Source organism: Triticum urartu, chromosome 2 (genome assembly GCF_003073215.2).
Source record: "Triticum urartu cultivar G1812 chromosome 2, Tu2.1, whole genome shotgun sequence".
NCBI lineage: Eukaryota > Viridiplantae > Streptophyta > Magnoliopsida > Poales > Poaceae > Triticum > Triticum urartu.
In genome coordinates, this window is record NC_053023.1 from 69,926,523 (window position 1) to 69,934,746 (window position 8,224).

General features: G+C 43.4%; 1 pseudogene; it reads left to right on the plus strand.

The window, feature by feature from the left end:
* The first annotated feature begins 3,489 nt into the window (after positions 1-3,489).
* Positions 3,490-7,935, plus strand: LOC125535848 (annotated as a pseudogene).
* The last annotated feature ends 289 nt before the right edge of the window (positions 7,936-8,224 follow it).

The following is an 8,224-nucleotide window of genomic DNA, read 5'->3' on the forward strand; positions in this document are numbered from 1 at the left end:
CTCGGTAGGACATCATCATAATGTGCACAATGTGACCAAGGAGTTGATCCTCTAGAGTCGACCTGCAGGCATGCAAGCTTGAGTATTCTATAGTCTCACCTAAATAGCTTGGCGTAATCATGGTCATAGCTGTTTCCTGTGTGAAATTGTTATCCGCTCACAATTCCACACAACATACGAGCCGGAAGCATAAAGTGTAAAGCCTGGGGTGCCTCACGGGATGATGTATTACGGAACAAGTAAAGAGACTTGCCGATAACGAGATTGAACGAGGTTTCGGGATACCGACGATCGAATCTCGGGCAAGTATCATACCGATAGACAAAGGGAATTGTATACGGGATTGATTGAATCCTTGACATCGTGGTTCATCCGATGAGATCATCGTGGAACATGTGGGAGCCAACATGGGTATCCAGATCCCGCTGTTGGTTATTGGCCGAAGAGTTGTCTCGGTCATGTCTGCATGGTTCCCGAACCCGTAGGGTCTACACACTTAAGGTTCGATGACGCTAGGGTTATAGGGAAAGTATGTACGTGGTTACCGAATGTTGTTCGGAGTCCCGGATGAGATCCCGGACGTCACGAGGAATTCCAGAATGGTCCGGAGGTAAAGATTTATATATGGGAAGTCCCGTTTTGGTCACCTGAAAAGTTTCTGGTGCTATCGGTAACGTACCGGGACCACCGGGAGGGTCCCGGGGGTCCACCAGGTGGGGCCACCAGCCCCAGAAGGCTGCGTGGGCCAAGTGTAGGAGGGGACCAGCCCCAGGTAGGCTGGTGCGCCACCCCACCAAGGCCCAAGGCGCAGGGAGAGTGGGATGGGGCAAACCCTAGGTCCAGATGGGCCTTAAGGCCCACCCTAGGGCGCCCCCCTCTCTCCCTCTCCCCTCTGGCCGCCACCCTAAATGGGATCTAGGGCTGCCGCCCCCCCTTGGGGAGGGAACCCTAGAGGGGGCGCAGCCCCTCCCCTTCCCCTATATTTACTTGAGGTATGGGGCTGCCCAACACATGTGATTTGCTCTCTCTCTTGGCGCAGCCCTACCCCTCTCCCTCCTTGTCTCTCGTAGTGCTTGGCGAAGCCCTGCTGGAGTACCGCGCTCCTCCACCATCACCACGCCGTTGTGCTGCTGCTGGACGGAGTCTTCCCCAACCTCTCCCTCTCTCCTTGCTGGATCAAGGCGTGGGAGACGTCACTGGGCTGTACATGTGTTGAACGCGGAGGCGACGTTGTTCGGCGCTTAGATCGGAATCGACCGCGATCTGAATCGCTGCGTGTATGACTCCACCAACCGCGTTCTTGTAACAATTCCGCATTGCGATCTTCAAGGGTATGAATATGCACTCCGCTCTCTCATTTCTAGTCTCTCCATAGATTGATCTTGGTGACACGTAGGAAATTTTTTGAATTTCTGCTACGATCCCACGGAGGGGCTATGGTGTTGATGAAGAAGCCCTCCGTGATCGATGCCCCCTCCGGCGGAGCTCCGTAACAGGCCCCAAGATGGGATCTCGTGGATACAGAAAGTTGAGGCAGTGGAATTAGGTTTTTGGCTCTGTATCTGATCGTTTGGGGGTACGTAGGTATATATAGGAGGAAGGAGTACGTCGGTGGAGCAACAGGGGGCCCATGAGGGTGGAGGGCGCGCCCCCCTACCTCGTGGCCTCCTCTTTTGTGTCTTGACGTAGGGTCCAAGTCTCCCAGGTCTTGTTTGTTGAGAAAATCACGTTCCCGAAGGTTTCATTCCGTTTGGACTCCGTTTGATATTCCTTTTCTTCGAAACTCTAAAACAGGCAAAAAACAACAATTCTAGGGCGGGCCTCCAGTTAATAGATTAGTCCCGGAAATAATATAAAAGTAGAAAATAAAGCCCAATAATGTCTAAAACAGTAGATAATATAACATGGAGCAATCAAAAATTATAGATACGTTGGAGACGATCAACTATATAGAAAAGCAAACCGAGGAGGACTACTACATGTTTTGCACGGAGATAACGGAGCTAATAGAGAAATGTCTCAAATTGATAAGCTCGGTAGCACGAGAACAAAAAGGTATAATATTTCCACCTGTAGAAGAAACTTGGTTTGAATTGTATGAAGACAGTAACCCAAAGTGTTGGGTAGCATGGGAGGAAAAAAAATAGAGGTACTAGGGCTTGGAAATAAGGTGGCTGGAATGGATTTTTTAGGACTTTGGCCGAGGATGTTTCATGAAATTTCATAACAAATTACATTTTGTGCTCCACTTCATATTACGATTATCCCACACTCAGTGTGGATCTTTTTTTCTCTGTGGTTTACTGAATGTAAATCTTAGATGCACCAAAACTTGTAGAGTACATTGTAGGAGCTTGATTTGGCAACAACTTCAAAGATTATAGATAGGGGTCACCGTTGATGTTCTGCTTAATGCCAAGGACCATGTTTAAGATTATTTATAATGGGGAGTATCATATACTAGTATTATGCATATGATACTATCTTCATAGTGTATAGTATCATAAAGTAATGTCATAGATGCATATTGGATGGTTAGAAGGACAGTGTATCCCAGCCCAGGCCACCAGGGTTCAAGTTCTGGTGCTCACATTATTCCTGAATTTATTTCGGGATTTCCGGCGATGTGCTTTCAGTGGGAGGAGACATTCCCGTCGACGACGAAGCGCCTACGGTGACTTTGTAAATCTCAAGATGATATGCCGGCTCAATCTTCGAAGATGCTCATAGAGGTAGGATGTGCGTGTGTGCATTCATAGGGATGAATGTATGCGCGTATGTATAAGCGCTTGCGTCAGTACTGATGTTCAAAAAAAAAGATGCATATCATTTTTTATGATACAATATCTATCTATCTTATTTTAACTGTTTTTATTTTAATTCTCTGCCACATCAGCACGTTTGCTACTTTTGAGCGCATGATACCCGTTAAGATACCATCACTATGGCCAGCCTAACATTGACTTGATATAGTACAATAACTCGATTTCAGAAGTTACAAAAAAGAAAAAAAATCAATACCCAATTCGATTTACAAGTCGAGAGTAATAAAAGACTACAAACCTAACTATGAATAGTACCAATAACTACTCCTACAAGATACGAATTGCACGTCTCTGGTACTATTCACAGACTGTTTTGTATTTTTACTTTTCTGAATTGTGGATCATAAAATTTTGAAATGAGTAATCATATTAGAAAAAGATTAGTTTTTTAAAAAAATATTGTGACTGTCTCCAAACAAAACAAAGCCCCACTTCCAGGCACGACGATTCCACGGAAGCCTCTCCTCTCCAAGTGCCCGACGAAACACGTGACCACAGCCACAGACCCTCTGCACGTCACCGCCGCGCCACGAACTATAAACCTTCCCGTGCTCCCGACCCTCACTGCCGGCGAGCAGACACCCACGCCGCCGCCGCCGGCGCACGTCACCCGCAGACCTCGCGACAGCTGCCCGCCCAGCACTAAGCCCGAGCCCTCCTCCCCATGGACGTCCGCCGCAGCACGGGGCGGCGGCAGCCGAAGGCCGGACGAAGTCACGCGCGGCTGCTGCTGCCGCCGCGGCGCCGGCCGCGGCACCGGGCGACCTGGTGCTCCGCGCGCCGAACCTCCGCGTGGTCCTCGCGGCGATGGCTCTCTTCCTCGCGCCCTTCTCGTACCTCGCGTTCGTGCACTACCCCCTGGCCGCCGATCTGCGGCGATCCATCCTAATCTGCGGGGCCATTAGCCTCGGCGGCTTCTTCGTCGTGCTCCGCCTCATCCCCGTCGCCGCCCGCTACCTCCTCCGCCGCGGGATGTTCGGCAAGGACATCAACAAGAAGGGCTTGCCCATGGGAGAGATCACAGTGTGAGTCAAGAGCACAATTTTGATAACTTGCAATCTGCTCTGTGCTTTTATAGATAGATAGATAGAGAGGCGGGGAATTTGTTGCGTTGGTAGCTGCTACAATTCATGGTGGAAACTATGGAGTACAAGAAGCGAATTCAGTTCAGTTGAAATCCATGCATCTGGTACTAGTAGACATCAATACTTCATAGTCTCATAGGCTAAACTGGCTGTTTTCTTACAGCTCAAAACTAGACGTCATATTCGGATAGCTGATAGCAGCTGAGCGGAATTTCCTACTTGCATTCGTTGGTGGGTGTTGACTCTGTTTGACAGATTGTCCAGTTTGAGGGTTAAGCAGTAAACAATTTCTATTTCCACCTAGTTAAATAGTTTATGTTCTTTGACTCTGATATGCTGCCAAGGAATGCCGTGCTTAAGTATTTCGGCCTACAGCTTGAGTTCATGCACCATTCCATCCCCTTGGGTTAAGTGTGAAGCAAAATGATCTTGGAACTTAGAATACAGTCTTTCTTACTGGTCAAAGTTCTTGCATACCTCTGAAGAACATATAAATCAAAGAAAGGACACAAAACATGTGTTACTTAACGAGCTTTCTTGAATGTGCATTTTTGAATGCTTTCTTTGGGATATATGATACTGATACATACAGTGCATGTATATACAAGCCTCAAGATTCTATATAAAGTCAGCAAGAGAAACTGAATCATAGCATTATTTTAGAGAAGTGTGCACAAACTCATATCTGTACATTGAAGGAGCAATTCAAAAACAAAAATCAAAAGTACCCATTGTATGCCTTTCATATGAATTTGCTACATGATCTGGCTTGGTAATATAAAGCTGCAAGTTGACGTTCTTTGTTGTCTAAACATTTTACTTATTTTGCAGGCCTGAGTCACTAGGCATTGTTGTTGGGATTGTGTACCTGGTCATTGCTATTCTATTTCAACATTTCAACTTCACAGCGGATTCCATTGTATGTTTATGACTAGAAGTTGTCGTTTTTGGAATTCACAAGTATATGTTATGCCCTGAATTTCATTCCCCCCCTTTTTTCTTTTTGCAGTGGCTTGTTGAATATAATGCAGCATTAGCATCAGTCTGCTTTATGATTCTTCTTGGATTTATTGACGATGTTCTTGATATTCCATGGAGAGTGTATGTTCTTTTTCAGAGTGATCAGTTTATTTCAATAGTGCAATTGCTATTATTTTCTTGATTCTGATAAATTGGTTTTGGAATGACCTACATTGAACAGGAAACTGCTGCTGCCTACGATTGCAGCACTTCCTCTGCTTATGGCGTATGCTGGTGGTACTTCCATCATCATTCCAAAGCCTCTAGCATCCTATGTCGGAGTAGAAGTTCTGGAGTTAGGTATGTTTACAAACCCAAAATAAGCGAATTTTGACACAGTTAATATTGAGTGGTTCCAAATATTGGTGTGATGGAATCATTTATGATTTCTAATTTTATCACTTGTTAGAGTGACGAAGTCCATCTTGTACATTGCTTGCTTCAAAATGTGTTTTGAAATCTCTCAGCAGAAATGAATGAACTGAGAGATCCATGTGCGCAAGTACTGCTGAGATGCATTTCTTTTGGTTTACTTATTTGCCTTTTGAATGCAATTTCTGCTGTTGACCAAATTCTCTGTGGACCGAGATGCACACACTAGATAATAGAATACCAACACCAACCTTGTTTTCTTTGGCATGCAGGTTGGATGTACAAGCTCTTCATGCTTTTGTTAGCAGTGTTTTGTACAAATTCAATCAACATACATGCTGGCCTGAATGGTCTTGAAGTTGGGCAGACAGTTGTCATATCTGCTGCGGTATGAAGTACATGGCTCTTGAATTTTGAGTACCATTCGTCAACTGATGATTGTAGCATTTTCCAGGTTTTGATACATAATGTAATGCGCATAGGATCTTCTAAAGACCTTGAAACTCAGCAAGCTCATGCATTCTCTATTTATCTTGTCCTGCCTTTCCTGACCACTTCATTGGCTTTGCTGGGTTTTAACTGGTAAGGACCTTGAGAGGCATGCTACCTTGTTTTAAATAGAAGATGTTGGTCCTTTTACATGCATCACTTTGTGTCTTGTCAGGTATCCTTCATCTGTTTTTGTTGGTGATACATACACCTATTTTGCTGGGATGACTTTAGCTGTGGTTGGTATTTTGGGACATTTCAGGTATACATCCTCAGTTATCTCCTACAAGTTTCACTATTATTTATTCCAGCTTATTCTTTATTTGGCTGTTTGTGGTATGTAATTGTATGCAGTTAGCTGTCTGCTTTCTGTAGTCAAGTCTTCCTGATATCCTTGTTCTAGTGCATCTGCAGAAAAGTTTGCCCCTTTGTTTTGCATTTTTATTTACCCGAATGTGCCATATTAGGAAAGTGAGTAAAAAAACTCCGGGAACTTTTAGGGTGGTGCAGGAGAGTTATGCAAGGATTTGGCTGCACTCTGAGTGGACAATAGTTAGTAGAGTTTGGTAGGATTCAACAGCCAGGCTTTAAACATTTTTATATGTTGCTTGTTGACTGTTCATATCTTTGGCAATATATGTTGATATCCTAACCGTTTATCGTGGAAAACCATCTTGGCTGTGAACCCAAACTTTTCTCGTGCCATCTAATACTTTTTTGTGTGCACTTGTGTGATATTTATACTTTATAGTATATATGCTAGTTGTCCATATAATTTGCTTTGCCCATTATTGATTAATAACTGCAGCTGATAAAACTGTTTTCTGTTTGCAGTGAGACATTATTGCTCTTCTTTTTACCCCAGGTTCTTAATTTCTTGTGCTCAGTACCACAGGTTCGGAGAAACTGATTTCAATATTTACCTCCTCATTGGTACATTTAAACTTTTTAGTTGATTAGGTATATGGTTTGCTTACGCTTTAGATTTGTGCCTATTGTCTACAGCTCTTCCACTTTGTTCCTTGCCCAAGACATAGGTTGCCAAGGTAGTGATTTATTTCTTTTGGTACAAAACTGTCAATTGAACTTATCGTAATATAGTTTTGAACTTGTAATAAATTTCTGTGCTGTGCTTGCTGTAGGTTTGATACCCAAACAGGACTGCTGACAGGTACCAAAGATGGTAACCTTGTTAACATATTCCTTAGGTTGTTTGGGAAGTGCTCAGAGAAGTCCCTTTGCATAAGGCTTCTTATATTTCAGGTAAACTCGAAATGCATTCTTGCTGCAAACTTCATTTTCTTGTAATTCTTTCCTTGACTTGTGAAGGTATCATGGACTAGTCGATTGGAAACACACTCCAATATTTTTCTAGCAGCAGTAGAAACTTCAGAAAGAACGATGGCAAGTAGTGATTCAACCAGAACCCAGCATAACTATTGAACCGTTATTGATGCCATAAGCAATCTAAATTAGCTCACGTGTCTATTTAACTACTCACTAGCTATGGTGTTTGGTGTCACGCCAACGACACTTGATAAACTTGACTTAAAATGTACCAAATGTATATAGTGTCTATGTGATTGGATAGTGTTGAATGGAAGCTACTCCTAACGCTCAAGTTCTTTCATGGTAGATGCCCTACCTCTTTCTTTTGGTGCATATTTTGATCTGAGTTGAAGTAACTAACTCCTCGTGTCTTCATGTGTGGCAGGCTGTGTCATGCCTATTCTGCTTTTGGCTGAGATACATGCTTACTGGATGGTACAAATGAATGATTACCCGAATCAGAACATCGCGTCGGTTTCCATGATACAGTCGAAATCTATTTGCATCTGATGGCTGTTGCTGTCTCAGAATATCCGTATACTAGCAGCAACCCTGAAAAAAAGTGGTCTAATTCCAACAGGAGTAACTGGTCCAAGATACTATTCAGAATTTTGCATGCGTTGCTGCTCCCCCTTTCATCTAGTTTATCTGTAGCCTTTGATTTTGTTCCACCTTTTCTTGTGTGCTAACAACAGAAGATTTGGTTACGAGGTTTTGCCTTTTTTGTACCACAGAGTTCTAGAGGTCTGTGATCATAGAGAACTGATATATTTGTAACCATGTACAATGACTTGTATGGAAGTTCGCTTGCATTAGTTGTGTGAAGGCTTATGGTAGAGGATGAGCAATGTGTTCTTGTTGTCAGCTAAGAGAAAATGTCCACCGGAAACCAATTTAGGATGAAAACATGTGAACATCAAGTGAAAAATATGTTTCAAAGGTTCTAAAATTCTGGAGAAAAAACACAGTATGCTGGAGAGGTGATGTTCTACAAACATGCAAATTTCAAGTTCAAAATTAGGTTTATCCGGGAGGTATGAAAAAACAATCAGCAATAAATAGTGACAAAAGGCACAACATCACTATTCACACACATTTTTATTT